The 24,918-nt window shown below is 38.0% G+C and overlaps 1 pseudogene; it reads left to right on the top strand.

The window, feature by feature from the left end:
- LOC111147742 overlaps positions 1-24,918 on the top strand; it is a 58,208-nt pseudogene that overhangs the window by 13,875 nt on the left and 19,415 nt on the right.

Here is a 24,918-nt window from a genome sequence, read left to right as displayed (position 1 = left end):
TGCCAAGAAAAAGCTTCCTTAATTCCAAACATGTGTTGTACTCTCATTATTCATAGCTTTTTTCTCATGGTTGACTGCTCGTAACTTAAAGCCAATACAGAGACCAATGCTGATGCCCTTCACTAGGGCCAGCCTCAGGGCCTCCAGTAAAGGAGAATAACCAGGATCAGCTCACAGGAGTCATTGTAAAAGAGGGAGAACACTCCAGTGTCCCTGCCTTTTAAAAATTTTATTGGAATATAAGCATTAACAAAGTAGTGATTGGTTTGCTTTTGGAATAAACATAATAACCTTTCTCTAAGAAATTTACCTTTTCATGTGACATATATATATATATATACATATATATATATATATATGTATATATATATTCACACACATGTTTTGCTTCTGCTCAAAATTGCAAGTGCATTGCAAAAAAGATGCTCTCTGTAAAGGACTCAATTTTACTTGCTATAGCAAACTATATATGGAATTAAACAGTGCTTGGGCTGGAGAAAGGGAAGTTTGTTCATAGAAGTCTGTCTTCAGTTCCTGTTTCCTCAAAGACGTATATCAAGGGCCCTCTTTATTCTGCAGAAGGTGGGGTAGAAAACACCAGAAAGGATATGGTTAGTGTTATCACAAACTTATGAGATAATTTAAAAGCACTTATAACAAGTAAGTCCCAAACTCATGTCTAACAGTGCCTGTACACCTTCAAGCCTGTGGACCAAGGACAGCAATGAGTTATAGCTGCAGGGGCCAGGGTCTCCATTTGACTTGTAAGGACTGGACTGGTCCATAGTCATCAAAAGAGCTTATGGTTGGAATGACTACATGTTCCCATTTTCTGAGGACATCCCTGTTTTGTTCATGTTATCCCAGAATAATTATTAATAGTACTCCAGTCTGGATGGTAAACTAAATGATTGCCCTGGATATGGCTCATTTAATGGGTATGGTCAAAGCAGGGGTTGAAATTGAATAGGCAATGGCACTTGATTGCCCTGTCTGGGCCTTGGGTTTCTATCATACATCCAGGCTGAGTCCAGGTTTCAGGGAGATGATTATACCTGTGTATATATAGCAATATTTTTATTATCATTAAATCTTGGTTCTAAGGAATTTATGACCACTTGAAGAAAAGATAAGATTAGAATCCAAAATGTTTCTCAATAATACCCTTTGTGAGCTTTGTTTTGTTTTCATATTTGTTTAACAATAAGAGAATGGAGAATAACATTGTCTGGCTAGAAGTTGGTGACTTTTTATATTGCATATTCTTTTTGCACTGGTGATGCTTTGCCCTGTCACATTGGCCAAACCCACCCTTGAAAAACATATATGTTGGACATTCCTTCTAGTGTTCACTATCACTATACTTTACCAGGTGACCACAGTTGCTTAGTAACTACATGAAAAAAGTCGAGTCTGCAAATGACTTTGACCCAGACACTTAGGATTTGGAAGACTAGAGACAAGTTCTGAAACTTATCTAGCTGGCCCCAAACAGGGAAGTTTTCCAGACTTAGAGAGCAAGTGTAGGACTGCAACCTTCCCAAACTGACTCAAAGATGTCCACCAATCACTACCAACAAAGCAACCTGTAATTAGAATTTAGGAAGAAGGAGGTTTTAAAACTGAGGATCATATTGAAAAAGAAAAATGAGAGACTCGAAGGGCATGGCCAGAATGGTATGGATGCATGGAAAGAAAGGGGGGAGGAGAAAGATGGGAAGAACATGCTCAAAATAAAACTCATCCTACATGGATTCAGACCTGTCCCGGAATAAGGGGTCCACCAGGAATGCTCCTTTGAGGGACTAGACAGCTAGACCAATATTAGAGAGAGTAGGCATATAAACTTCACACAGTTAACAAAAGCTTAGTTGTTGGACAGAAGAGAAGATTCTAAATACAGCATTGTGTCTGTCACTCAACAAATCCTCATTGAGCATCTGTGATGTGCCAGGCACTGTTCTAGGTGAGGACATAAGACACACAGTCAACAAATGAACAAATAAATGAACATGATAAATTCAGATAATAAGTGCTATGAAGACAATAAAGCAGAGTGGTGTGATGGCACCATTATGGGGGAGGGAAGAACTATTTTAGCTCAACTAGTGTCATCAGAGCAGGTCTCTCTAAAGAGGTACAATCTGAATGGGAAAAAAAAAAAACAGAGCCATCATGTGAGTGAGTCAACTAAAGAATGAATAGCATTCATTGGGTTGACAGCATGGAACTCTTTGGGGACCTTAGAAAAAGCAGTTTCAGCAGAGAAGTGGTGTAGATGGTGAGCAGAGGAGGCCTGATGGGTGGGGACACAGTGAATGTGGGATGGGAAAGCAGAGATAAGGATTACAGATAGCAGCCCACTTCAGAACAAAGCTTTCTAGAAATTGGAAGGGTATGTGCAGCTGTGGGAAGGTTCCATCATGGAACATTGCTGAGAGGGAGTTGGACATGCAGAAGAGAGCAGGAGGAGGAGGCAATCAGATCCAGCCAGTTTTTTGGTACATTTTCTCTGTATTAATAAAAAGAAACTAATGCTGGGGTGGTTTTATGGGTCTGACAATGGGAAGTTGGAGGGGTCCCATCTTGTTGTCTCTATTTTCTTAATGAAGTAAGAAATGAGGTCCTCTGTAAGAGTGAGGGTAAAGAAAAGGTGTGCAAGATGTGAAGTAAGGGGGGAGAGTATAAAATAATTACCTTGACAGTGGTTCAGTTTACTAGGGAAACACATACAGTCATGCAGTGCCAAGTGCCTAAGGCACTTAAATATGAAGATAATTTCCTTTGTTATAAAAATCAAGCAGCCTGGCTATTGATTTTTCTCCCGCCATACAGAATTGCTCAGATGTAGGAACAAAGAAGGAAGATAGCAGTGCTCAACCAGTGCCGAAGTTCTGCCAGGTGGGTCTGAGAGGCAGAGAGGTAAGTAGGCACTTGAGAGGCTCTACAAGGAGATGGTTATGATTTGAACCATGAAAACTAAAATGGGCAAAAAAAAGAAGTGAAGAATCACTGATGAGTGTTAAAACTCTGGTAGCATTTGTGGAGTAGGTATCTCAGTGAGGGTGCACCAATGGGGCCCCGGGTTATGGTGAGATCATGAAATACACTAGTAGTGATTTCAGAGGAAGTAAGACACAGGATGTGTGGTTGCAGTGGGTGGCTGAGGTAATGTGAAGAATTAGATGCTAGAGATTTTGTCTCTGGTCTTCAGAAATCCTCAGAATTTGGCTCAAAGTTATTTGCAGACTCGACTTTTGTCATCTAGCCACTAAGCTACTGTGGTCACCAGTGAAGCGCATTGATAGTGAAAACTAGGAGTGTCCCTGTGAGAAGCCCAACCTCTGTGTTTTTCTAGGTTGGGTTTGGCCAGTCTGACAGAGCAAAGTGTCACCAGTGCAAATTTCCACACTCACTCTCACTGATGACCTCCTTTCTTGCTTTATTAAGAAAATACAGATAACAGGATGGAAACTCCTTCAACTTCCCATTGTCAGACCCACAAAACTACCCCTGCATCAGTTCCTTTTTTTACCTCCTTTCCTATTGCTATAGAGGAAATGTCCCTCTTCTTGTTAAAGACCAGCCTCTAAATGAGCTCTGAATCCGATTCCCTGCTAGGAGCTGCAGCAGAGGAGACAAAGGAAAAGGGAGCAAGGATGGAGAATGAGCCAACCCTTAAACTGTGAAAAAACCAAGGGGAACTGAAGCAGAATTGGCTTCAAAGACTGGGACCCAAGGATATCATCACTGAAAGGAGAGGTCAGTAGAAGGTCCACTGACCATGCATAATGATGATGGATGTTCTGGAGTCAGATTGCCAGAGTCTGAATCCCAGGTCCCCCACTTTCTCACAGAGTCCCCTTGGGCAACAAAATAACAGAAAAACACTTACTGAGCACCTTACAAATACTGCTATCTCACAGTAACCCAATGAGTTAGGCACTCTTATATGTGCATTACACAGATGAGAACAAGTTTCATGGCCTCTAGAAACCTCATGGTGGTATGATAATGATAGTTCTCCTTATTGGGATTATTGTGGGTTTTCACCAAAATAATCTAGGCAAATGATCAACACAGTCTGTGGCTCAATGGAAGTGTTCAATAAATGTTAACCTAGAGGGCTAGATGAGAGGAAAAACATTAGCTTCCAGAAATCAGGGTTTTGATAAGAAGGAGTAATGGTCTGCCAGCAACACTGAGAAACAAAGAGAACAATGACCCAACTTCTAGTCTTGAAGACCATGGAGCATAAAGCAAAGAAACAAGCAAAATACTACATCAAAGTTAGAAAATTCTCTGTGAGTAATGTATAGCAATGTACAAAATTGTTCAATCAATATGTTGTACACCTGAAACTAATATAACTAGCAAAAACAATTTAAGAAATACAGTACAATATAATAAAAATCCTGACTCAGAGTGCCCAGCTGGGAGCCAGGCAAGGAAAGGAACAAGAGAAAAAAGAGAAAAAGCTATAAATACTGCAGAGTTTGCAATTCAAGAAAGGGGAGTTTTAAAGCATGGAGCAAGAATGGGAAGTGTGAAGCTGAGCTATGCAGAGGAGGGTAGTGAGGCTAAGAGTCCAATGGGAACTCAGCACACACACACACACACACACACACACTCATCTCAGGCTGACTTCAGAGCTTAACCCTTGAGGAAGCTGTGACTCCACATAAGGGTCATAAGACCAACACCCATGAAAGTGACAGGCTGTTCAGAGAGGAAAAGCAACTTGGAAAAACAGGAAACAGGTGGCCTGTTTCCAAAGCACAGTGTATAGATTAATCTGACCAAGCAAGATTTAGCCTTGAATCCAACTACGGTCATGTATATTATTTCCTTTAATCCTTACCACCACAAATCAAACTGTATGCATATTAAAATTGTAAAGGCTTGATATTGAAACAACATATTTGTTGGCAGCTAAACTGGAACACTTCAGAAACCTCCCCCCGTTTACCACCAGAGATGTAATGATTACCTTAAAGGAGACAAATCAGATACACTGGTCTATATATTTCCCCTTTGTTCCTTCCTTTACTCTACCTCAATGGTTCTCAAAGAACTGCTGTATAGAACTGTATCCTCAAAACCACATACACTTTCCAGAGTAGATAATTTGAAGGATTTTCAATAATCTTATTTCGCCTTAAACACTACCCATATAACCCAACTCCCAGTAAGATGTGAGTCCTCTGGTCAAAGGTTTATTGACCCATGGAGGGGCTTGCATTTTGAGTGAGAACCCATATAACAAGGTCAACAGGCAAAATGAATTTTTTTCTAAGCCCATCTCCCATGGTCTAAATGCTAATTGCCCTAAAAGCCTCATTGAACCTTGGGACACAGACAGTGGTAATTTGGCAACTTTCTAACAGAGTCTTACAACAAAATGAAGAAAGGATGTCTCCCCAGACTGGCTTAAAGAAGACAAATCTTGGGAGTGCAGCTGAGGTGGAGGAGTGAAGGTGAGGCTATTCAGTTACAGATGAGTGTATGTGTACATAGGCCAGGACTTCCAGAAATTCTTGGGAAAAAGGAATTTGTAAGAAGCTAGCGTCCTACATAAGCAGGTAAGATAAGGTTACCAGTGGAAATTCCAAAAAGCAAGAGAAACATTTGGGTGGTGGATTTTAGAAGGATTTGTGGGTTTTGTCGTGGTTGCTTATATTTTTTGTTGTTTAATTTTGACTTTTTAGATCAAATCATCATTAGGCATATCAGTTTATTCAACTATTTTTCAGATTTACTTTGAATTGTAACAATTTTTTTAACCATTCCACAGAGATCCAATCATGTCTAAAGAACAGACATATGAACGCATACAACTGGAACACCTAACAATGTGTTTTTAGCCCTTAAAAATTGCAGGATATCAAAATTACTGGCTGATTTATTCAAGATTCTAGGGAATAGAGGCAAAAGTTAAGCCCATTGTCTTAGGTTAAGTAGAAAAAACATTTGAGTGATTGAATTGGTTTCCTTTTTAACCATTATGTATGACAATGTAGAAACAATATTAAAATGTCAATGGAAACTTGCTTGTGGTTGATAAACTTAAGGAATTGCAGAAAACTGAAAATAAAAAGAGGGAACTTCCTTCTCTCTTGGATTTTGAAACTATATAGTTACAAAGATTATTTTGCCCGTTTTTACATGCCTTAAGCCCCTGAAAATGCTTCAATGAGCAAGAATGGTTTTAAGAGTAATTATCAGATGATTTTGCATCTTGTCTTTTAATAAGGTTTATATACTTGTATGTTTCTTAGACATTATAAAATCTGAAATATGTGTGGCTAGTAGACAAAGCCTAAATTTTTAAAGCACATTCTGGTTCTAACATTCTATTCTTAGGAAATTCTATTGTCAAAACCTTTCAGAAGGAAAACTGGAAATCATCATCACAATAGATTCTATCTCCTAGATAATAAAATTGAGTGGCTCTCTCAAATCTCAATATAAGCTAGAACAGGATCTGAGTTCTTTATTTGGCTCTAACAAAACAGCTAATTTTCTTTCAATCTTCATTCATTCTTTTTCCATTTATTGAGCCCCAACTCTATCACCTACTGTGTTTCCAGCCACTGAGATATCAGAGATAAAGGTCCCTGACCTCCAGGAGTTTGAAGAGGAAAATAATTTCAATATAAATGAAAAAGTGCTATGAGCTAAGCACAGGATTTAAAATGAGCTCACAAGAGAGGCAACAAAACTGCTGGAAAATTTCTCTGAAGAGCCAGTGTCCAATCTGGGTTTTAAAAGACACATGGGTGTAAAACGGACAGGAAAGATATACCAAACAGCAGCAAAGGGATTCACAAAGATACAGAGGCAGAAGAACCCTTGGTCTGTCCACAAACAGGAGATTTAACATGATTTGAATGAAGGCTGCAAGAAATAATTGGCAGATATGTTAAGAGATGATTTTAGAGAGTCAGGAACCAAAAAGGGAACTTCCCTACTGTGTTAATAAGTCAGGATTTTCTTTTTCTAAAGGCATTAAAGAACTATTAAAGATGTTAAAGTGAGAATGGCATGATCTGATTCATATGTTAGAAAAATGACTATTTTTTCAGTTAAAGAATGGCTTTTATGTCATCAGGACTAGATTTAGAAAGAGTAGCAGGGTGACTATCTCTACCTAGGGAGGATAATGGTCAAAATTCAATCAGTGAACAGAAAAGGGGATGAATTTGGAAGATACTAGCATAAAATTGGCAAGACTCTGACACTACTTAGCCATGACACGAAAGGAGAAGGTAAAACCTAGACTGTGATCCAATTTGTCTTGGGTAACTAGATTTCTGCTGGTCCATTAAGCAGGAGAGCACACAGAAGGGAACCAGATTCAGTGGAAACTCCACTTTTGAGCAAGCTAGGTTTGAGGTGCCTGTGACAAAGTCAAGGACAGAAATCCAAAAGAGAATTCTAGGATGCAATGTGGGTTTGGGATTCATCAGCATGCAGGTCCCATCTGAAACTAGCAACATAGAGAAGTCTTTTCACAGAACGTGTTTAGATTAAGAAGCAAAGAGGTCTGTGCATAGACTACTAGGGAGTACCAGTGTTTAGGGAAAAAGATAAACAAAGAAAGATGCCAAAAAGGTATCCTGAAAACCATGAAAGTTTAGTATTATGGAAAACAAGAGGAGAACATTTCATAGACAAAATGGACAATAATGCTGAACATTAAAGAGCAATGCAGTAAGAAAAAGATAGAAATGTCTCAAATGTAGCAGTGAGGACCCTGGTGACGTGGAAACAAATTTTAGTTAAATGATCGGAGTGAACTGCAGTGAATTCAGGTGCAAAAACAGAGAAACCGAGGGACACCTGGGTGGCTCCGTTGGTTAAGCCACTGCCTTCGGCTCAGGTCATGATCCTAGGGTCCTGGGATTGAGTCCTGCATCAGGCTCCTTGCTCGGCAGGGAGCCTGCTTCCTCCTCTCTCTCTGCCTGCCTCTCTGCCTGCTTGTGTGTACTCTCTCTCTTTGACAAATAAATAAAATCTTTAAAAAAGAAAAAAAAACAGAAGTGGAGATATGTGTTATCCTCTTGGGAAAATTTCAGCTATCAATGAATTAGAAACATAAACTAGTGGGTAGAGGGCACTATAGAGGCAATGGGGGACTTAGGGGTGAGGGAAGGGTGAATGTTTTTCCTTTGTTTCTTTTGATACCCAGACTTCAGTGTCTTTGCAGGCTGGGGAGGAGAGAAGGGAGAATCAGTAAGTAGTACAAGATACTTAAGGACATAAAGATTCCTGAATGGGGCCGAGAGAACAAACAGAGATTAAAATTCTGGAAAAAGTTTTGTTTTTTTTTTTTAATATTTTTTTTATTTTTTTATAAACATATAATCTATTTTTATCCCCAGGGGTACAGGTCTGTGAATCACCAGGTTTACACACTTCACAGCACTCACCATAGCACATACCCTCCCCAATGTCCCTAACCCCCCCCCCCCCCTCCCAACCCCCCTCCCCCATCAACCCTCAGTTTGTTTTGTGAGATTAAGAGTCACTTATGGTTTGTCTCCCTCTGGAAAAGTTTTTAAAGCAATTCCTCTAAAATGGAGGGAATAAGTTATCCCCTGGTCTAGACAGAGCTACCTTAGTCGAAGGGGGTGAATTAAAAATTAGAAGTTGGGAAAACTGCCTCCAGATAGACTCTCTCTGTGACTCAGGAGTTAAGAAAATCACCTGCTAAGTGAGGGGAGGGCGCCTGGGTGGCTCAGTGGGTTAAGACTCTGGCTTCAGTTCAGGTCATGATCCCCGGGTCCTGGGATTGAGTCCCTCATCCGTCTCTCTGCTCGGCAGGGAGCCTGCTTCCTCCTCTCTCTGTCTCTCTGCCTACTTGTGATCTCTCTCTGTCAAATAAATAAATAAAATCTTTAAAAAAAAAAAAAAAAAGAGCAATGAGGGGAAACCATAGGATGTGGCCCAGGGAAGAATGTTAAAGGTCTGAAAGACTCGAACATATTGTGGTTGTTCATGCCTCCTTATTGTAAATAGCTTACTGGGGGGGGGGGGGACCCAATAATTTAACAAATAAAAACATTTGTCGAAAGGAAAGAATTCAAAACTATTCTTCTGAATATTTTCACTCCCTAACTTTTGTTTCTGAATTTATTTGGGTCCTTATTCCCTACCAGTAAATGATAGCAGCACTGTGAGGATATTCTACACAACCAGCAATATGTTTTCTATCAGGTAAATTGCAACACTATTGGAGCAAACATAAAAAAATATTATCCCGATATATTTACCTTACGTTTACATTTACTGTAAATTCCATTCTTTTTCAAAACAGTGGAATTCCTTCCTAGTAGTAGCAAGTGGTGGGAGACGGGCCTAAGTCTAGGGTAACAGGAAAATTGTAAATTGAGCTTTTGTAGGAAGGGAGTACAGTGTAACTGCAATATACCTAAATCCTTAGCAAAGAGCCATATTATAATACACTTCCACTTGTAATTTTCCTCTTATCCTGTCATTTTTTTTTAATTTTACTTTAATTGCATTTTGGTGATCTGAAAGGGAAGAATAAAATAAAATAAATGACACAATGATTTAGACACAGCAGTAGTTTAGCTTGGATGGCAGATCAATAATATATAACTGAGGTCATTGAAATATGCTACAAGAGTGAGATTTTAAGGAAAAAAAAAACAAACCTGTATTTCATATGGGGTTAATAGCTGAATTTCTATGGAGTCACATTCCTAAGCCAAAAGTAATGATCTAAATCTGAGCAAAAACTTTTGGTGGAAGTCTCCCAATAATTCATTGGGAATGTAAATGCAACGAACTGTAAATTAATATCACTTACAAAGATTGAGCTGGACATTTCTCAAAGTAATAAATTGGCTCAATACATTTTTTAAAAATCTGTTTCATTCCTATAAAAGACAAACGGCTACTGAGAACCACAAAAGATCAGTCAATCCGAGTAATACCAGTACAAAATAATATAGCTGTGCCAAATAAGCTTGCTGTTAGATAGACTGGATTTGGTGTTACCCCTCCAAAGCACTTCTGTAATTGGACTTTATCAACTTGAATTCGAACCATTTTCATTTGACAACAGTCAAGGATTAGTCATTGGCAAAAATTTTTAAACATTTAAACCAATGTCTCTTTCTAGTGATTATAAGAATTGTACTAGGTTGGTGAACAGAAAGCCTACGCAAACAATCCCCTAATTATAGTGTGGTACCTAGTAATAGAAAATGCATTTGTAGTTGTAAAATAGGCAATCTGTTGATGAACTTTACCTAATAAATATTAATGCACACTTTAAGCAAAAGAGTTAATTTCAACTAAAATTCCCTTTCAGTTCCCTAGTTTTTGTTACTCATAAACGTAAGATAATTTTTTAAATGCGGAAACAATTATTGGAAAAATTTGAAAGCAGAAATGAAAGGAGAATGGGGAGTTTTTGTTGTGTGTTTTCTCTTCTCATATTTTATACTTAAATAATGTGCTTTTGGCAGGTTATACAACACTAAATGTGAAATATTGCAAATGGGCTATCCTTCAGGTTTATAAAGCTGTCATTAAGGTATACCATTTAAACATTCAGCCTAGTAGCAATGCCTTGGAACATTGGATAAACATCAAGAAAACAGGTGACCAGACTAAGCCAGGTAGTATCAAGACATACGATGGAGGGAAAGCCAACTGGCTCGGAGAAAGACAATTACTTGTTTATTTTGGATTAAAATCATTTAAGGCCAGGTTAAACTCTATTGCCTGCTCTAAGTAACTGAGCTAATCAGCCAGGATATCGTTTTTACTTTTTAAAATTTTAATATTTAATTGTGGTTAAAAAAAACTTTAAAAATGTAGCATTTTAATCATTTTTAAATGTGCAGTTCAGAAGTGTTAAGTGTATTCACACTGTTGTGCAACAGATCTCTAGCACTTTTTCTTCTTGCAGACAGAAACTCTACCGATGGAATGCCTCTTTCATGCACCCCTCCCCCACCCAGCCCCTGGCAACCATCACTCTAGTCCATTTCTTTTTTTTTTTTTTTAAGATTTTATTTATTTATTTGACAGAGAGAGACACAGCAAGAGAGGTAACAGCAAGCAGGGGAAGTGGAAGAGGGAGAAGCAGGCTCTCCGCTGAGCAGGGAGCCCAATGCAGAGCTCGATTCCAGGACCCCATTATCATGACCCGAGCCGAAGGCAGACACCTAACTACTGAGCCACCCAGGCACCCCCACTCTAGTCCATTTCTATGAGTTTGACTAGATATCTCATATAAATAGGAATCAAACATCATCTGTCTTTTTGTGACTGGCTTATTTCACTAAACATAATGTCCTTAATGCTCATCCATTTTGTATCATGTGACATGACTTCCTTCCTTTTTTCTTTTTTTTTTTTAAGATTTTATTTATTTATTTGTCAGAGAGGGAGAGTGCACAAACACAGAAATGACAGGCAGAGATAGAAGAAGAAGCAGGCTTCCTGCTGAGCAAGGAGCCCCATGTAGGGCTCTATCCCAGGACCCTGGGATCATGACCTGAGCCACAGGCAGATGCTTAACCAACTGAGCCACCCAGGCCTCCCTACATGACTTCCTTCTTTTTTAGGACTGAATAATACTTGATTTAATGCATATATCACATTTCCTTTATCTTCCATCCCTTGATGGACATTTGGGTTATTTCCACCTCTTGGCTATTGTAAATAATACCACAATATATCTGAGTACACAAATCTCTCTTCCTGATCATGCTAGTGTTTAACTTTTTTAATCAAATAATTATAAACTGCATGAAATCTGTTTAATAGAACCTTTTATTTATTCTTTATTAATCAGACAGATCTCTTATTGAAAAAGAGCCCAAACAAAATTATAAATAACCACATACATAAGCCATTTTCACTATTTAAACTGTACAATAACTTCAAAAACAAAAAGTACATATCTTATATTTGTGAAATTTTGTTTGTACCTTTTAGGCCCGTATCCAGTTGTTTGATGTACTTTATCAATCAAGACAATTAGTACATTTCAATTTGTTTCTCTGGCCTATGTCCTGGCAGAGCAGAGGCCTGAATGCCATTCTGGCAGAGGCTAGAATGAGGCTTGCTTTAAGGATGAGGCTAGTTATGAGCAGCAGGACTGAGAGCCTACCCATCACCCTGAGCTTGGAGGCAAATGAATCAGGAGGGAAACACAGAAGCTTGTGAGACTCCCAGAAAGTCATTTATAGCCTTTGTCTTTAGGGTCCAATTTGTGGGCCTATGACTTATTTTCTCATTTCTCTTTAAAGAAGTTACTTATCAAAAGACAGTTAAAAGTTCCAGTTTAAAAAACTTTATTCTTAAAAAGAATGAACTCCATCCTAAAAGATTTGTTTTTAAAGATTTTATTTATTTATTTATTTGACAGACAGAGATCAAAAGTAGGCAAAGAGGCAGGCAGAGAGGGGAGTGGGGGAAGCAGGCTCCCTGCTGAGCAGAGAGCTCATGTGATGCGGGGCTCAATCCCACGACCCTGAGATCAAGACCTGAGCCTAAGGCAGAGGCTTAACCCACTGAGCCACCCAGGCACCCCCATCTAAAAGATTTTAATTTTAAGTCTAAACTCAATGAGAGGACATCAATAATGGCAAAATGTCTAAATTAATAGTCTTGGTAATTAACTTCCAAAAATTCTTATTAATATGTCTGAATCAAAGACGAAAGCTATATACTAAAAATAGTTCTAAATATTAAGTAAAATGGATTCAGTGAAATGGAATTTCAAAAGGCATTTCAAAAAATTTGTCCCAAAATTGCACAGGTTTTTTTCCTATAAGTTTTCTGCCATGAAATTCTCTTTCATAAGAAGAAAAAAAAAGTAATAAATATTACTTTTAAAATACACAGGGAGTCAGTGAAAACAGTCTATTGAGTTAGCAAGTGTCTAAGAGTAAGAATTAGCAAAATACTTCATAGTCATAGTTTGAGCTTGCTTTGGCCAGAAAGAGTGAAATTTCAAGCCCAGACCTCAAAGAGCACTGCACTGAGATGAGTCAGGGGCTCTCTGGTGTCAGGTAGACTTTTCATCACCAGATTGTTAGTTAAAATTATGTTCTGGACACTGTAATGAAAAGCTGTTGTTTTCTAATGGATCTGTGGTGAGTTAGCCTAGATTAAATGTTTAATGCTGCAATATTAGCACGACAAACACTAATTATCTTCATGTTTGCAGTCCCAAAAAGATCCATAAGTAGACAACAGTCCAGTCATCCTCAATCCAGGGCCTGGCCTTCCAGAACCAGGTTATCATGTGCTGGTCAAGTTGTCTGTGAAGCGGCCGTGGTTTCCCATCCTGAAATCAGTTTGTAATAAAAACTAAATATAAATGTCTGTGTGAATGTCAACTAGCACTTCTCAAAAACCTACCAGTCATGGGTGAGGACTCTATCTTTTCTGATGTGTCAGGATGTTGAGGAGATTAGAGGAAATTGTTTGAAACTATTTTCAGGGTAATATTACTCCCTTTAGCGGGTCTAATTAGTTAACAAATAAGGGATGCATTGCCCTGACTTAACAGGAGAGGAATAAAAATAAACATAAATAAATAATGCTAGAATGAACAAAGAATGTGAGAATCCACAATTTAGGCATATTTCCAAATGATTAACTTGGCAATGAGACAAAATGGCCTAACATATTTTACATAAAACATTTTTAATTATGAATGCTTCTTTTTCTTCCCCCCATTGAAATAAAAGCCAAGAATTCTGTTTTAAATCTTTCAACAAGCAAAGCTGCCCAAGAACCAGATATCTCCACTCTCTCCCAGTGTTTCTCTGGCTTTCCAAACTTTGTGAAAGAATTAATTGGATGTTTTTAAAAATGCTGATTCACAGGTCTTAGCCGTAGTGGTCCTCATATAGTAGGAATCTGATTTATATGCATATACCAGGTAATTCTGAGGAAATGGTCTAGGGAGGGGATCTAGCTATGTAATTTGTGGAGCCCAGGGCAAAATGAAAATCTGAGCCCCTCATTCAAAAATAATGGAAATCTCAAGATAGCAATAGCAGAGGGTTAAACCAAGAGCGATGCCCTTCTAAATATGTAGAAGGGCCCATGTGGCTACACGGGCTGCATGCCCATGAAACTGGCCCCCCTGGGCAATTTACAAACTGCCTCAGGTGAAGTTTAAAACAGACCTAATATCTCCAGAGCCCTCAGAAACTGAAACAGAAACTACCCCACTGCACAAAAAACAGGCCTTAGTCAAAAAAGACAGCCCAAAATAGCTTCTTTTTTTTTTTTTTTTTTTTTTTTCCTCCCCTCAGAAATCCTTGAAGAGTGATGACTGATGACTGAGGAATGGAAAGATGTCTTTTAAAATCTAGTTTTGGGGAAGAGTCAAGAAAGAGTCAAATGTCCTAGCCCAGTTTGGGACCAAATTGGTTTATTTTCATTATTTTCTTTAATAGCTCTTCTATTGGGACGACTGGGTGGCTCAGTTGGTTAAGTTGTTTAAGTTTCTGCTTTTGGCTCATATCATGATTCCTGGGTCCTGGGATGGAGTCCAACATCGGGCTCCTTGCTCAGTGGGGACTTGCTTCTCCCCCTGCTTGTGCACTAGCTTTCTCTCTCTCTCTGACAAATAAATAAATAAAATCTTAAAAAAAAAAAAATAGCTCTTCTATAATTCTGTCTCATCAATGAGATCATTATGCAGTATAAACAGAGACAGAGGATTTGTCTGAAGCTTTTCTCCAAACTGTACATGAGCCTCAGCACAGTTTAAATCCTCTGAGCCACATGTGGAAAGGGGGAGAAGGTAGAAAATTACTATGGACCTGGATGCCCAAGTTTCCTGAAGAACTGTCTGTCCAGAGGCATTCTGCCTGGAGGCATTTCCTCCCCACCCAAAACCCAGGTACTGGATAATGGCTCCTCGCTTTATGGTAAGAGAAGAATCCATGTGAATCATTGGACACAAGTCACAGTAAAACACCACAGAAGAGTCTGAGCCAAAATGGCTGGCAACCAAATCAAAGAGGCCTCGGGGTTGCTTTCTGAGCTCAAGAGGCTGAAGAGAATGTGCATACTTAGGTTACACTGCTCAGCACAAAACAAGCATGAAGGAAACCAAGCCCAGCACAGGGCTTGCAACACAGAGCACAGAAGCTCAGAACAGAAAGTAGCAGCAGTGACAGCAGACAATTTATTTGAGGCATGGTAGCAAGTCGTCATACTAAACCAATCAGGAAGGAAAAGGGCCCATAGGAGAACCGAAATTCTGTGTCAGTGGTGAAAAGCATGTGAAGACCAAAGGGAACAAAATGGGTGTGTCTTGTAGTCAGAATTGACTTTTAGTCCTGGGATAAAGAAGGTGGAGGGGAGTGGAGGGAAGGAGATGGACAGATAGGTAGATGGATGAATAGATCAATAGATCAATAGATAGAAAAATAATCTGCCTTATCTTGAGGAGGGAGTACTAATTAAATAAGACCTTCTTTGTAATACATATAGTATTGAGTTCTTAAATAATTTCCTTTGTTCTTAATGCCTTGAGTTTAAAAAAAAGAAAGCCTCAAGCAGTATAAATGAGTATATTAAACCAAAATGGACCCCACAAACTATATCAGGCTTTTAGTTTCTAATAGGGGAATTTCATTTCCCAGGTCACAAATTATACATAATCCTGGCTACATTGTTAATTAACTCAAACCAGGTGTGGTCCTGACAGGATTTTCAGATTATTTTGTTCTATAGATTGTGTCAAAATAAACACTCCAGGTTGGTTTTATCAAAACCAGTCTTTTAAATATGGACATCAAATAGTGCATGGTTGAAATAGTCTGTATGTGATACTAGTTAATTAGATGAAAAGAGAGGGAGTGGCAGATGGGAGCAGGAGAAAATAAAGCATTAGAGTTACATTAGAATTTGGAAGAAAAAAGAATTACAATAGAAAAAATTCTCATGTTTTTCTACTTGAACATAGGCTTCAAAAACTCCACCTTACTACTATTGAGTACAAGGAAGCATTTCACTGGAAGCAAGCATTTCATTAGAAGGAGGTATTTGGGGGTTTTCACAGGATCATAATCAAGCCATGTAATTTTTCTGAATTTTGTCTCACCAATAAAATGGGAATAACCTTTTGGAATTGTTAAGATTAAATTAATTAATATGCACATGAAGTTCTTTCAAGTTGCAGGGGAGAGGAATGCATATTGTGGTTGCTTCACTTTCAATAGCTGTAGTGCTAGACCTCCTGGAGAGAGAAGCAGCTGACCCTCAAAAGTGAGAGCCCCTGCTCCCTCCTCTAATACCTTCAGTTACAATCTCTACCAGCTTCTCTGTCTCAGTCTCAACAGCATTTTTCTGTCTGATCTATGACTTTCTGTCTTTTCCTATTAGCCTTTACTGCCTCATGGCTCCTGCTTTCTGTTTTCTGGGTACATATGCATTTTAAATGGCTTCCACCTACTTGGTAACTTCCATCCAAACTCTCTCCAGAGAGATATTGCATGAGTTAGTCAGACACCATCCAGAAAGAGCATTCTTGCTGGACAGAGTTCTCCTGCCAGGCTCACTCAAGGTCACTGACTTGCCCATGGATGGTGCCTTTAGATCAGTCCTGTGTCCAATCAGCTGTTGGGCAAATCATGAGAAATCGCCTGTAATAACATTCCTCAGAAGGAGCAATCAGCAGGCAGAAACTCAGAGCATCCAGTCCTTAGAATGGGTAAACTCTTAGCTCAGTAAGGAGCAACGAATGTGGATTTTTAGCTGTGTCGAAAGAAGAAAGTGAAGGAGTAGTGATGGAATCAGACACTCCGTTGTCTCCATTTTCAAATAGCACATACCAGGTCTTGATAAATATCAATCTTGATGAATATCAGGTGGCAAAAAACAGTGGCGTGGGTAGGTTTCAAGAAACAGGAGAATGTGAACAAGAGAAAGTGATGAAGAAGGAGAAAAGAGAGAGTATGTGCATGCAGAGATAAGGAAGTCAAAGAATAAAAACACTGGAAGAAAATGTGAGCAAAGAAATGATAGCATAGACCCAAGGAAAAAGCCGAGAGGAGGAGAACAGTCCTAAAGGAAGGGATGTGAAGTGAGAATACTCAACTCCAGGGCGGGTGGGTGGTTCGGTTGGTTGAGTGACAGGTCGTGATCCTGGAGTCCCAAGGACAAGTCCCACTTCGGGCTCCCTGCTCATCAGGGAATCTGCTTCTCCCTCTGACCTTCCCCCATCTGGTGCTCTCTCTCTCATTCTCTCTCTCTCTCTCTCTCTCTCTCTCAAATAAATAAATAAAATCTTTAAAGAAAAAAAAAAAAAAAGAATACTTGACTCCAACATCCCAGAACACAGCTCATGGCATAAGTCCAGCCTCCTAGACATCACAGTCACTCCATTCTCATCTTTCCCAACTAACCTCATTGTCAAATGAAGATAAAGAGAAGGCAAGAGTCTGAGTAGGCTTCTCACTCCCAGGTGCTAGTCACTTCCTGTCACTTAAAATGCTGTTGCTCTTCTCAGCTGAATCTATTTCTCTGACATTAGAAACATCTCATCAGTCTTGTGTTAATTAGAGGAAAACATAATAGCTTCTTGCTCTTTGCTTTGCTTTGCTCAGAAATCAAGGACATGATAAAGACATGGTTAACAGTGCAGAGAGAGATCAAAAACAAAAGGCTACTTCTCCTACTTTCCATTCTTCTTACCCTCCTACTCCCACCTCAGTTCCCTAAATTAAGGATTAGCAGAGCAAACAGGTGCATTTATCAATATTTGCTGGATAAGTCATCACACTTATAATATTATAAGTCATTACACTTATAATATCCTGCAAAACTTCAAATGATCCCTCACTCCCTCCTTCTTCCAATGCTTCACATAGCCTTAAGAGCGCATCTCTTCACCCCGCTCCCAAATTCCCCAAAATAATTCCCCTCAAAACTAGTCCTTGTGGATTTGTTCTTTTTTCCTTTCTTTCTTGGGTCCAGTCTCTTTTCTTATCTTGAAGAAATCTTCTGCTCTATCCGTTTTGAATCAAGCAGATCTAGGTCACTTCTGCCTGTGACCTAGGACAATTACCTGCTGTCCCAATTCTGCCTCCTGGGTCATTGGCCCCAGGATGACCTAACCAAGGCCACGTGGCAGAGAGGAAGGAGAGGAATTTGAGGTTATTCTGTTATCAGTTATAGTCTCCATCATAGTCATCATAATTTTTTATTTCTAATCCCTGACTTTACAACCATAGATGGCTTAGAGCAGGGAAGACTTTTGTTCTATCCAGGCTCAGGGAGCAAAGGTGGCCACTAGCACATTAGCTCAAAAGAAGAATCTTCTTCAAAACCTGGTTTGGGAAACAGGAGGTTTTATTTCCATCCCAGCTTCAAATTTATGCACCCCAGCAAGAATTATGGCTCAGGTTTTGTGTTTTGTTTATGTGTTTGAGGAATCTTACTGTGCGAGGAGTTTATTTGAGAAACTGTCTTCTTTCTAGTGTATTTGTCCTCTCTATAGAGGCAAAGTAGCAGGCCTTGTCTCTTTGGCATCTTATATATGAACAAGTAAGTCAGGAAAATGTAACTGCTAGTCAGGTCCTTAGCAAGGTTACCAAACAACCAGCTGGCTCAACCAAAAATTTTACCCAATTTTCAGAGAAGACAAACTAGATAAAGCAAAGCAAATAGTCAGGTTTACTAAATATGCCGTAAAAGATAATAAAAAGCATTTCATGTTATTTTTTTTATTGGAAACTTAAATCTATGCCTAAAACTTTCAACTTAAAATCACTAAACTTATATTCATCCATCGATCATCTTCACTTTTTTCCCTATAAAATAGGAAATGCCAAAACTGATACTTTATCCTGTGCACTAAGTTTACTACTGATGAAAAACAAATCCATTATTATATGAGAATAAGAATGTAGAGTAAAATTGACATTGTGAAGGTAGACAGTGAAAAATCTACGTAGCCTTCCACGTCCATTATTCTCTTTAGACGGGACAAGAAGGAAGCTCACTACGGGCATATGTGCAGAGCCCTCTCCTCTTCCAGGTCATCATATTATATTTTGTTTTCAGAACTCACAAGATTTGCAGATTCCCACGACACAGGACAGCAGGCACCATTCCATGCTCATCCTGTCCCAAGTACTGTTTCTGAGTACTGAAGACACAGCAGTGCTTCTAGTCCTCCTGGACTCCCAGATTGTAGATGCCTACCCCAGAAGCATGGCTGGCAGAAGCCAAGATTGGTAGGGAAACAGCAACAGAGGCATTAAAATATACATTGAAGCCAAGGCTTTCCCACTGGTGCAGGTGCCGACAGCTGCGCTAGGGCTAGGCAGCCATGTCTGTGCCTCTGACCTGACATGCAGCAGGTCAGCTCTCCTTGCTAGTCAGTGCCATTTGAGGGATGATGTTGCTGTCGTGCTTGCAAAAGAGAAAGTGATTTTTTCTTGCTTATAAAAACAGATCAGGATGTCCTGAAAGTCTTTTTGATAGCTTGTTTTGCCTTTAGGAAAGGGAAAAAATATAGTTTATTTTTAAAGTTTATCATTTTAAATACAACATACTCTTTTTTTAAAAGATTTTATTTATTTATTTGAGAGAGACAGAGAGCACAAGCAGGGGGAGAGGCGGAGGGAGAGAGAGAAAGAAAGGGATAAGCAGACTTCCCACTGATCAGGGAGCCCAATTAGGGGCTCAATTTCAGGACCTGGAGATCATGACCTGAGCTGAAGGCAGAACTTCACCCATTGAGCCACCCAGACGCCCCCAACAATACTCTTTTTTTTTTAAGTTAAAATATACCAAAAAAAAAAAAAAAAAAAAAGAAGGGCAGAAAAAAACATCCATATTGCTAACAAAAATAATAAAGCATGAGGAAATATTTGTGATCAAAATTATGTTAATGGACTAAAACAAGAAATGAAGTCACTGGTTCTGCTCTTGCTTCCTTCATTTCACGTTCAAAATTGACAGAAATCAGATGGAAAGTCACCCTTCAAACACAAATGGTAACATTTTGGCGTAATTCTTTCCAGTCTTCTCTGCATGTATTTTTATTTTTATTTTAAAGATTTTATTTATTTGACAGACAGAAATCATAAGTAGGCAGGGAGGCAGGCAGAGAGAGAGGGAAGCAGGCTCCCCGCTGAGCAGAGAGCCTGATTCGGGGCTCGATCCCAGGACCCTGAGATGATCACCTGAGCCGAAGGCACAGGCTTTAACCCACTGAGCCACCCAGGCGCCCCTCTACATATATTTTTAAAATCGAGTGGCAATACATCATGCAAACAATCTTGCCCTCTTAACCATTTTTTTACAAGTCCCTAGATAATTGTCTCCAGTTACAGCCCTTCAGCATTCTCCTCAACTATGGTGTTCTCATTCCTTATTATTCTTTATAGTTTGGCCATATGGTAATATATCAGTAAATATAATACAGCTCAATTTTGCCTCGATTTTGAACTCTATATAATGGACTCCTATTTTATGTATTCATTTGTGGCTTGTTTTCCCTCAACCTTTCTTTTTGATATTTACCCATGTTAGTCGATGTTACTCTAATTCATTCTCACTGCTGTACAGTATTTTATCATACAATTAATCCACTGTCTATATTGCCCATTCTACCGTTCATGGAATTGAGGTGGGCTTCTGTTTTCTGCTACTATGGACAATACTGCTATGACTATCCTTGTACATGTTGTCTTCTGTCACATAATCTTTATTTTTTTTTCTTTTTCCATACCTTTTTCCTTTTTTTTTCCAGATGTAAAAACAATTCTCAGCTTGCAGACTGTACACAACTGACCTCAGGCTAGACTTAGCCCATGTATCATAGTTTACCAGCCCCAGCTGTACTGGACATGGATGTCCAGATTTTTCATATCTTTTTGAGTCAATTTTATAGGTGACATTTTTCTAGAAATGTGTTCATCTTTTTACATTTTTGACATATTAGAATAAAACTGTTCATAATGTCCTCTTATCATTTTAATTCCTGCAACACTGAAGTTATGCCCCCTTTTCATTTCTAATATTATTTGTCTTTTTTTCCCATTTTTTTCTGATCATACTTGCCATAAGTTTATCAATTTTATTCATCAAACAAAGATCCAATTTTTGTCTCTGTTAGTCCTTTCTAAGTAATGTTCGTTTGGTACCTCACTAATTTCTACTATTATTTTCATCATACATTTCCTTCTTTCTTCAGGCTTACTTAGTTCTTTCTTTTCTAACTTCATCTCGATGGAAATGCATAACAGCAGCTTTCAGCCTTTCTAATAAAAGTCCTTAAAGCTATGTATTTTCCTCTAATAATGCTTTTGCTCTTTCCCATAAGTTTTTATAGACATTGCATTTATTATCATTCAGTTTTACATATTTTCTAATTTTATCTATGATTTCTTCTTTGGTATATGACTTATTTAAAAGTAAGTTTCTTAGTTTCCTATCTGCAGGATATTTTTATTTGTCAGATAATCTTTTATTAGAATTTTCTACATTAATTTTTTTTTAAGATTTTATTTATTTGACAGAAAGAGAGAGATCACAAGTAGGCAGAGAGGTAGGGCGAGGCGGAAACAGGCTCCTGCTGAGCAGAGCCTAATGCAGGGCTAGATCCCAGGACCCTGAGATCATGACCCCAGCCAAAGGCAGAGGCTTAACCAACTGAGCCACCCAGGTGCCACTCTAGATTAATTTTATTGTGGTCAAATAATATGGCCTGCAAAATGCCAATTGTCAGCAAATTTTTGACACTTACCTTAGGGCAAAGTATGTAGTCAATTTTTTAAATGTTTCATGTGTGTTTAAAAAAAATTGATGATTTAGTTGTGAAACACCTTGATCACTTTATTGTATATCCATTATTCAACTCTTCTATATCTTACTTTTTTTCTATATTTGTCAGTTACTGAAATAGGTATATTAAAATCTCTGAAAATGATTGACCGTTTTTTATTTTTATGCTTTTTGACTTAAAATTATTTTGTCTGATAGAAATAATAAAGCTATACCAGGTTTCTTTTGATTCAATTTTGCCTAAAATGTGTCTTTTTTCTTTTACTTTTGAGATTTTTTTTTATTATTATGCTATTAGTGTTTATCTTGTAAGCAGCCTATATCTCAATTTTCCTTTGTTTTGTGTATAATCCAGCCTAATAATATTTGATTTTTTCAGGGAAGGATTTATCTACTGATACTTGAATTTCTTCCTATCCCTAAATTTTAACATTTATCTTGTCTTTTCTGTTTTCTTTTCTCTTTTTTTGTCTTACTTTAGATTACATAATATTTTATCATACTATTAATTTGAAAATTACATATACATTCTATGTGTCTTCTTCTGATTACAAATTTTAATGTGCATAATTAACTTAGCAATATTTAAAGTTAATCAATCTTTTCTTTCTATCTGAACAATACAAGGCTCTTAGAGTACTTCAGTTCCATTTAATCCCCTCCTAAATTTATATATTATTATTATCAAGCAGTTATTTTAATTTTTTTGTTTAATTTTTACTCCACAGGGTAAGTTTTTAGTACAATCAAATATGGTTGTAGAAGCTTAGATTTACTCTCATATTCACCACTCTCTCTGCCTTTATTTATTTATTTATTTATTTATTTATTTATTGCATCTCAAATCTTCTTCTATTTGTTTTCTGCCTGAAGTAAAACATTTCAGACTTCCTTTTGTTAAGCCCTGATGGATGCAGACTTTTTCAGTTCGTATTGTCTAAGATGTCCTTACTGGATCCCCATAGAGGCAACCCTGCATTGCTCCTGGTTAACAGGAGATGTTTTTCTATTTAACTCCACATCATGGATAGGTCCTTGACATTTTTATCTTGGTCCTAGAGTCGCAGTCCAAGATTACTACCCCAAAATGCAGATTAAAATCCAAGTTCACCTGGTTATACAAACACCTCAACTTCAAATCTTTGCTTACTTTCCCAGATTCCAGATCTTATTTTCCTGACTTTCTAACTCACAGATATTCTTTAAAGATTTAAAAATATATAGGTACTCCAGTATTTTTTGAAATGTCAGTCAATTTATTGAATGCTAAGTTTTCATTTACTCACATAATATGAATTGAAGAACATTTTCCCATGTTATTTAACAGTCTTTGTAAATACCATTTTTGAGGAATTTATGTTACACAGAACGAATGTAATATAGTTTACATATCATTCTATTATTTGGCATTGGTTTCTGTATTTTACCACCACAAATAATGCAGAAAGGAAACTCTCTCATGAAGCAGAAGCAACAAACAAGATAAAAAGATATGAACATTTTAAAGACTTTTGATACATATTGTTGATGCATTGGCTTTTCTTTGTTTACTCAAAAAAGTGAACATTTTTCCATTTTTTTTCTTTATGGATTTAGCTATTAATGTCTCTTTTTTTAAGTTATCGGTAAGAACTCCTTTTCAACATTATTATTTCTTCTAAAAAGATTGAATAAGAGTAAGCTGAATTAAAATGATTAGTGTGAAGCAGCTTATTAAAGTTCAATTTCTATATCCATCCTACCTCTTTACTCCTAAGCACAAGGCAGTGTGGGTGGCAGCATTGTCCTAAAGTATTTGTCACAGCTCTGTGAACGGATTACCACCTTGTTTTTCATAGCTGGCTAAAACTGAAAGCTATGCATACAACAATTAAAAAAAAAAGAATTGAATATGCAAATATCCATATTTTTAGACATCCTATTATTATCTTGTGTCAATTCTTCTGTTCATATCTATAATAATCAAGAAAATTATAATATTGGAAGAATCCTGGATTATATTTTATGAATTGTTGTGCATGTATATAAATAAAACAATTAGAATTAATCAGTACCTGTCCTCCTAAATCTGTGCATTGCTAAAGTTACAACCAGCCTCTCAAAGTTGCAGTCACAGAGGATTAACATCTGACAGTACCTGGCTCACTTTGGGAGTCAAGCTAAGGATCAGTTCACTCCAGAAAACAGAACTTGGCCTCCTCTCAGAAGCTAGGGCCAAGAGACCATTGCAGGCAAAGAGGAATGCCTGGGAATCAAAATCCCTTACTTTGCCCCCAGTTTGAGAGGAAAGAACCTTAAGGAAGAATTAATATCTGAATACAAAGGAAGAAAATTAGGTGAAATGACTAAATCTAGTCACACAATTAGAATAGAAGCCAGTTTTTCTGAGAACTAGTCTAGGACCCTGCTCCACACACCCTGCTACCTTCTTAAGCCTTCTTTGAGCTACAAGGTCTATGACATGCAGAGGTTTATAAAATGAAATCTGTCCCCTGATCTGGGATGGAGTAAGAATTATAAATTCACAAACCAACTACATTAAAGAGAAATTGAAGAATGACTTAAACTCGCTCAGTCTCAAATTACTTTTATTAAAACCCGTCTAATAGTTGGTGACTTTCAGAATGTATTTGAAGGTAATATAATTCTTAGTGGATCCACAAATTATATTAAAAATTATAAACATACCTGCGTGATTCAGTTGGTTAAACATCTGACTTCGGCTCAGGTCATGATCTTAGAGTCCTGGGATTTGAGTCCCATGTCTGGCCCCACACTCAGCAAGGAGTCAGCTTGTCCCTTTTCCCATGCCCCTCCCCTCTTCAAGGTCTCTCTATTTTCTCTCAAATAAATATATAAGATCTTTTTAAAAATAAGATAAAAGATAGAGGCACCTGGGTGGCTCAGTTGGTTAAGCATCTGACTCCTGATTTCGTATCAGGTCATAATACCAGGGTTGTGCTATTGAGCTCCAAGTAGGGCTCCATGCTGGGTATGGAACCTGCCTAAGAGTCTCTATCTCCCTCTCCTTCTGCCTGTACCCTCCCCTCTCTCTCTTTCTCTTGATCTCTTAAAAAAAGAAAGAAAGAAAAAGAAAAAGAAAAACAT

Source organism: Enhydra lutris, unplaced genomic scaffold (assembly GCF_002288905.1).
Source record: "Enhydra lutris kenyoni isolate GAN:26980312 unplaced genomic scaffold, ASM228890v2 scaffoldscaffold17, whole genome shotgun sequence".
Lineage (NCBI taxonomy): Eukaryota > Metazoa > Chordata > Mammalia > Carnivora > Mustelidae > Enhydra > Enhydra lutris.
Note: the sequence above shows the minus strand (reverse complement) of the source record. Positions and strands in the feature narration are given on the sequence as shown.